The sequence below is a fragment of the Chenopodium album genome, chromosome 9 (genome assembly GCF_948465745.1).
Source record: "Chenopodium album chromosome 9, dcCheAlbu1.1, whole genome shotgun sequence".
In the NCBI taxonomy this organism is placed as follows: Eukaryota; Viridiplantae; Streptophyta; class Magnoliopsida; order Caryophyllales; family Amaranthaceae; genus Chenopodium; species Chenopodium album.
This window is the reverse complement of record NC_137842.1, coordinates 58,427,114-58,433,113: the sequence shown is the minus strand read 5'-3', so window position 1 is coordinate 58,433,113 and position 6,000 is coordinate 58,427,114. Positions and strand designations below refer to the sequence as shown.

The 6,000-nt window shown below is 45.0% G+C and overlaps 1 long non-coding RNA gene across 1 annotated transcript; it reads left to right on the top strand.

Moving 5' to 3' along the window:
* The first annotated feature begins 5,177 nt into the window (after positions 1-5,177).
* Positions 5,178-5,936, top strand: LOC145559960 (uncharacterized). Its single transcript, XR_014093044.1, has 2 exons — positions 5,178-5,439; positions 5,541-5,936. It is a non-coding gene; the product is annotated as an uncharacterized LOC145559960 (long non-coding RNA).
* The last annotated feature ends 64 nt before the right edge of the window (positions 5,937-6,000 follow it).

Sequence of the window (6,000 nt, the reverse complement as noted above, 5' to 3'; positions counted from 1 at the left end):
AGCCACTCCCGTCATCGCGCCTACTCCTTTTAGGACTTGGCGGACGCCGAGGAGATGGCACCATTTGTCGAGGGGATGGCACTGTCAGGTCATGGCTTTCTAGCATTGTTGAGGGCAGAGTTGGGTAATCTTCAGGAGCCGTACTAGAGCTTTGCCCTGGTATCTCCACCGGAGCCAAGGTAACTTTCCCCTGGGTCCTTTACAAAATGACAGATCAGTGAGATTAAAACCATTAAAATGCATTCAAAGTCAACAAAGATAACTTACCAAGGGTGGGGGAGGCATCTCCCTGGAACCGCTCTTTAGTAGCTTCCTCACCGCAGCAGCTTGCAAGGCAAGGGCCTTCCGAGTTTTCAAAGTTTCTGAATCCATGAATCCTGCACAGAATTAGGAAGAAGTTAGAACAACACAAAGATACCTATAATCAAAATGCGTGTGGAAGACCCCCCCCTCCTCTAGCATACCCTCTGAGCGGAAGCCAAGGCCAATTGTACAAAGATTCTTTTCATCCTCTAGAAAGGCTCGGTTAGGTATCCAATTCATGGGTAATTGAACAGCGTCGCCATTGACCACGAGACCCTTAGTTTCCAACAAAAGGGAAACTACAGCTTCCTTCCTATTCATGGGTGGAACGTCGAAATTTAAACTCAAATTGGGTTCCCCTAAATTTGGGATCAATGGGATGTCCCAAGTACGACAGTAAACAAACATAAACTGGCCACGCCAGTTTTTGACATTTGATTGTTGGTCGTGCACCACTTTGTAGCCATTGCGGATGTGAAAGGCCCACCAGCCATGACCGAAATTTGAATCCTTAGAGGGTATCAATTTGAACAAGTTTCTCCAAAGCCTTAAAGTTGGAGTGTGCCCTATCATGGTACAAACCACCAAAAAAGAGTACACTTTCAGCCAAGAGTTAGGTGTCAAATTGCAAATGGCTAAGTTGTACTCCCGCAACAAAGTCCTGACAAAAGGGTGAAGGGGAAAGCGCATCCCTTGTTTTAGTAAACCCTAATATACAGCAGTACACCCTGGAGGTGGAGTCATGGGAGTGTCTCCATCTTCAGGGGCATACCCCACGTATTGGCCGGTTACACCATATTGCTCAATCATGGACCGTGAGATTTGGCCTAGGCGGATTCTTTCTTGAAACACCGCCCTCAACCCATAGGCTTGCAGGCCTCCCCCGAGTGGCTGCACGTTGCCCTGGTAATTGCGTTCTTCATTGTCCTGGCCTTCAGCATCCCCCATCACTTCAACTACACCATTCACAAGGTGCTTATTAAATAAACCATCTCCCTCCGAGAAGGCCACAGTCACCTCACCCGGACCATAGTCCTCCTCATAGGATGAGTACGGATACCCGCCAGGGAAATCCGGCAACACATCGGCATAAGGGATACTGGAGGTAGCAGAACAATCTTGTGCTACTTCCACGGCGGGTTCACCTTTTTCAACCCACCATGGTTGTCTAATGCTAGAAGAACTTGACGATGATGCCATTAAAGAAAGAAAAGCATAAAAGAACAAAGGCGTACCTTAAAGTGTAGTGTCTTACAACTAAATGAAGCTCCGGCTGATGCTAAACCACGATCACCGCCTCGACTACCTCCGAACAAGAGTGCACAAGCTCCCTTCCGCCAAAAAGTGTTGCAAACACTTTCTCTCACTAAATATTATCACTGCTTTCTCTCACTAGAAATCTTTTGAGAATGAAGTTATGAATGAGAAATATGTGTTTATGTGGATATATAAAGAGAAACATTTGCTTCGTAAAATGAGCCAAAGGACACTTGTTACTCATGCGAAGGAAGGGTGTCACAGACACTTGTTACTCATACGAAGGAAAGGTGTCACAGACACTTGTTACTCATGCAAGGGAAGGTTGTCACAGACACTTGTTACTCATGCAGAAGAGTATGTATGCTTATCATCGCCCACCCAAGGGGCTCTTAGAAAGCATCAATTATATCATCGTCCACCCAAGGGGCTCTTAGAAAGCATCAATTATATCATCGCCCACCCAAGGGGCTCTTAGAAAGCATCAATTATATCATCGCCCACCCAAGGGGCTCTTAGAAAGCATCAATTATATCATCGCCCACCCAAGGGGCTCTTAGAAAGCATCAATTATACCATCGCCCACCCAAGGGGCTCTTAGAAAGCATCAATAATATCATCGCTCGTCATAGGGGCTCGTTATGGGGTGGTCCAAGATAGGCCTAAAAGTGAGACCGTAATCAGAAAAATGGCATTTTCACCATGCTAGAGGCCTTTTTTCGCAATTCCAGTGGGCCAATTCTCCTTCGTAAATTCGGCATCACGTAGAGCTCGAAAAAATACACAAGTTGAAAAAAAAATTTCCTCGATTCGGACACCCGGGGACCAAGTTATGGCCTCCCGAAGTATTCGTCAAAATTTACTAAGTAACGGACAACATAGCTCCCCGTGGGTGACGAGATGGGTCATTTTAAGCATTCTTAAAAATAATATATGGTTCCCAAGACACTCCATCACCCACATGACACCCCGAGCGCCAAAACAATCTCTTTTATAAGTTGGAAAGACGTGTAAACGCGATCGAAAAAGTCCGAAACTATTGGCCGAGGGTTGAATCATTGCCCATAAAGATAAGGGGTTAAAATGCCCAAGAAGATCATCGCCCACCATGGGTTGACCTAAGTCAAAATGGTCGCCCCTCCAAGCTCCCAACAAGCATGTTAGGCATCAGCGCCCAACTGCTGGTGCGTGATGGTGCCCAGCAAGCTCACCAAGCATCAGCGCCTAGCAAGCCTACCAGGCAGCAGCGCCCAGCACTAGCGCTCAGCAGCAGCTAGCTGCGTGCCAGGCAGCATCAGCGCCCAGCAGCAGCAAGCTGCGTGCCAGGCAGCATCAGCGCCTAGCTGCAGCAGCTAGCTGCGTGGCAGGCAGCATTAGCGCCCAGCAGCAGCTAGCTGCGTGCCAGGAAGCATCAGCGCCCAGCAACAGCTAGCTGCATGCTAGGCAGCATCAGCACCCAGCAGCAGCTAGCTGCGTTCCAGGCAGCATCAGCGCCCAGCAGCAGTAGCTAGCTACGTGCCAGGCAGCAGCAGCAGCTAGCTGCGTGCCAGGAAGCATCAGCTAGCTACGTGCCAGGCAGCATCAGCGCCCAGCAGCAGCAGCTAGCTGCGTGCCAGGCAGCATCAGCGCCCTGCAGCAGCAGCTAGCTGCGTGCCAGGCAGCATCAGCGCCCAGCATTCGCAGGCTGCCTGCTAGGCAGCATCGACGCCCACCAGGAGCTCGACCAAAAAAAAAATGAAATGATGTCGGGTCGATTGATTTCATTTGATCAATATTTTTCTAACAAACTCACAAACCGTAGAGTGCGCTTTACGACTTTGTCGTGGGGCTAATGTTTGGACCCCCTGTGGGCCCACGCTCATTAAATACATAAATTACCAAAATGGCCTTAGTTAAACCCTAAACAGGAAAATTCGATCATCATGCACATCACGCATCCCGAGAAACCCTAATATAGCCCAACAGGGCCTAACACGGCCCAAAACGGCCAGAAACCCTAATCCTAACCCTAATCAAGTTAGTTAATCCTCTCCTATAAATGCTAATCTTCACAGATTAGCGAGGTAATTAATTCTTTCTCCACACATTCTCTCTCTACAAATTCTCTCTCTAAACACAGTTTACTGACTTAACCGTCGAAGGGGCTTTCTCGGGAGCACCCCCCGAGGTAGTTGACTTTCGTTGTTTTGCAGGACTCGGTTTGACCGGACGAGCAGGCTCCCCTTCAACTTCGATCCGAAATTCCTTTGCAGAAACATATCTCTTATAGTCTTATGTGCTTCTTCTAACCTTTTGTTTTTCACTTTTCTTAATCTTTATGTATTTTAGCGCTAATATTCTTTGAGTTTATGCCAATATTCTTTGAATTTATATCATTATTCTTGTATGTGTTTTAGCGTCAATGTTCTTTGAGGTATTGAGTGAAACATAATTTATTATTTAACATATATTTTTTTTTGGAAAATTTAGAAAAAATAATCCCAACTTTCATCAATTTTCATAGAATAATCCCAACTTTGGATTATACTAGAATAATCCGAACTTTGGGGGTAGTTCTTTTTCTTCAATCCCAAATACTGGTTACCGGTTCAATGGGTTTTTTCTTTTTTTTTTTCTTTAAATAAAATGACACATGTCGTACAGCAATTGGATAAAAAAAAAATTAAAAAAAAAACAAAAAAAAAAATACCCAGCTTGCGAAAACCCCAACCACCCTGAGAACAACTCCGGCAACCGGCCACCACCATAGCCCAGCCACCCAGTTTCCGAACCTTCGTCCCTCCCCCACCACTAGACTCGCCGCTCCGGCGCTTCCCCTTAGCCACAGTCCCCTCCCCGAATCCCCACGCAACCAACTATAAAAACCCTTGAAAACTTCCATCCAATTCGCTTTGAGGGTGTTTCGAATGGTTGGAGGGGGTTTTCGACGGTGAGGAGGTGGTTGTTGGGGGTTTTCGGGAGTGGGGGAGGGGTTTTGAGGGTGTTTCGAATGGATGGAGGGGGTTTAAAGAGATTTCCGGTTATGGAGGGCCGAAAATCAAATCGGGAAAGGAGGGGATTGGGGGTGGAGGTGGGTCACGACACCGGCACCTGGGTTTGGGGTGAAAGAGGCGCACGGTTGGGGCAGGGGAAGGGAGAGGTTGATGCGGTCGACGGTGGCAGGTGGTGGTGGTGGTGGTGGTGGTGGTTGTGGTGGTGGTTACGGGGGTCAGGAAGGGGGGATAAGGGTTTGCTGGTTTTTTAATTTTTTTTTATTTTTCTTTTTTTGGACCAATTGCATTTTGACACGTGGCATATAACCTGTAATATCAGGTCATTGACTTTGGTTGACCGGTTTAGGATTGAAGAAAAAGAACTACCCCTAAAGTTCGGATTATTCCAGTATAATCCAAAGTTGGGATTATTCTATGAAAATTGATGAAAGTTGGGATTATTTTTTCTAATTTTTCCTTTTTTTTTTTTTTGTGCAAATTAAAACAAGGGGAAGGCCCCAAGAAAAAACAACACAAATAAACTAGGAATGAACAAACCGTGGCATAGCCACTCCTACGACATCGTTATGTAAAATACGACCCAAAGCTAGGGGGTGGGGGGGGGGGACTTGAAACAAATGAAATTTGTTGTTCTGATTTACGCCTTGATTAGCAAGCCAATCTGCTGCTTGATTCCCTTCTCTATAAATGTGCTTGACTTCTACTTCCCATCTTGATTCTGCTAAAAGCTTCTGACAGTGAGCAATGTTGTGATAGCACTCCCCTGCTGTAGGCCTGTAGCATATGTGTTCTTAAGGCTTATAACCACAGCTTGATTATCAATCTGGATCTGCAACCTAGTAATACCAAGTCTTTTTGCCAGTTCAAGACCATTTATTTAACATATGTACGTTATTCTTAAATTTGTTTTATTCAACGGGTTTACAATATATTGTCTGTATGAGGAATAATAACGGGTTTACAATAACACAAATTTTATGTATGCAGATCGAGCAAAAAGTTCATGAGGTTGAGTAATTCTACCTGAACACCAGTAAAAAGCAAGCAAACAGCTCTAAAGGTGGATCAGCATCTAAGGACAACAATAAAAATAAAGTGAGGCATGTTGTTGTAGCCAAAAGGCAGCATCAGGATGCAACAAGCAAGGAAACGGCTGCCTCTTAGAGAATGCAGGAGCTGATACGTTAATTTGGCAAAATATTAAATCAAGTAAACTTTGTTATATTTCTGCTTTTTGTTTGTTCTTTTCCCAATTATTATGAACACTAGATGTATTCACTTGATTGAAGTCGAGAACTATTTGCATATTCTTTACTTGTCTTGAATATGTATTGTCATGAAACGTGAGTTATTAATTTGTATTCTTGTGGTAATTTTGTAGCATGATGACTCTAAATTAGCTGAATATGGACATGTTTAGATGAGAAATATAGGACTTCAAAGCTCT